Source organism: Sinocyclocheilus grahami, unplaced genomic scaffold (assembly GCF_001515645.1).
Source record: "Sinocyclocheilus grahami isolate Dianchi unplaced genomic scaffold, SAMN03320097.WGS_v1.1 scaffold5971.1, whole genome shotgun sequence".
Classification (NCBI taxonomy): Eukaryota; Metazoa; Chordata; class Actinopteri; order Cypriniformes; family Cyprinidae; genus Sinocyclocheilus; species Sinocyclocheilus grahami.
This window is the reverse complement of record NW_015510521.1, coordinates 1-1,421: the sequence shown is the minus strand read 5'-3', so window position 1 is coordinate 1,421 and position 1,421 is coordinate 1.

Genomic DNA, 1,421 nt, shown 5'->3' with positions numbered 1-1,421 from the left:
TACCTAGTAAGAGCTTGATTAGCTGGTTCAGGTGTGTTTGATTATCGTTGGAGCTAAACTCTGCAGGACACCTGCCCTGCAGGAGTGAGTTTGGTGACCCCTGCCTTATCGTCTGTCAGCAGCATTTATCCATGATGGTCAATTAAATTATAATACTGCCTTATCCACCTTATCTTGCAACGTGGAAGGTAAATGATGACTAAATGACTAAAAGAATAACATAGTGCAGTAAACTGAAAAAACTATTTGCATTACAAACCTGATGACTGCTGAACATCATAATATTGGGAAGATGCCAATTCCATTATTACACATTACAGTTGCTATGATCCATTTAATTCTTACAGTGGTACAGCCCCCCATAATTATGCAGGTCAAAGACAAGCAGGAGGTAAAAGTCAAGCGTATCCCACTGTTAATATGCAGCTACAGGCATCACCAGGGGAACTTGTGGAAGTTCACACTTTGCACTTGGACAGGCCTATACAGGCCACAGATGACCGGTTGCCATGGAAACGTCTGTGCCCTTTGAAATCAGGTTATTCAAAATATTCCACTCCAACTTGATATAAATTATACATTTTAGCCTAGATTTCAAACATGAAATAATAATTTCATTCAGGGGAGACATACCAAGCAATTTAACTACACTCACATGATCAAAATGCTTCATAATTTCTGCCTCTTTGAGGGAGGACTCCAGATCTTCTTTACTGGGGACTACATCTACAATTCAACAGGATATTTAATGGCATTACAGCAAGAAAGCGGTTGATTTAATTAACTGTGTAAATTGCATTGTCTCAAGCTAGTACTTAATTCTAGATTAAGATCATACTTTTTAACTTATCAGAATCGTATATTTTACTGTCACTTGCTCTCTGCATTATATACACTATATAGCTTGAAATGTTTTTACTGCCACTCTGATGTCTTGTCCTCTTTGAGGGGAAAATATGCCCTCGTAGACGACCCCAAATTCTCCTGCAGATTTGCAGAATGCAAAATGACAATCAAAATACTGTTTTCAGTCAAATTATTCCTTATTAAATTATACCTTTTTTAAAATTACTTAATATAATTTTAAAACAGCTATTAAATGATCACTTCATGTATGGGTAACATATGCATACAATTTCCAAATACCAATTTAGGTTATGCATGCTTATATTCATATACATCTATATAAAATTTCCTATTTATTATTTAAAAAATGTATATTAAGTACACAATTTTGTCTAAAATGTATTTGAATGTACTGTGTATGGGAAAGCGTACACTACCAATCAAAAGTTTGGATCGGTATAATCTTTTTTTGTTGTTGTTTTCTATTTGAATATGTTTTAATTTTATGGAATATATTTTTACATTTGATATTGTTTTAAAATTGTATATTTTAAAAGAGATTTTTTTGTAAACAT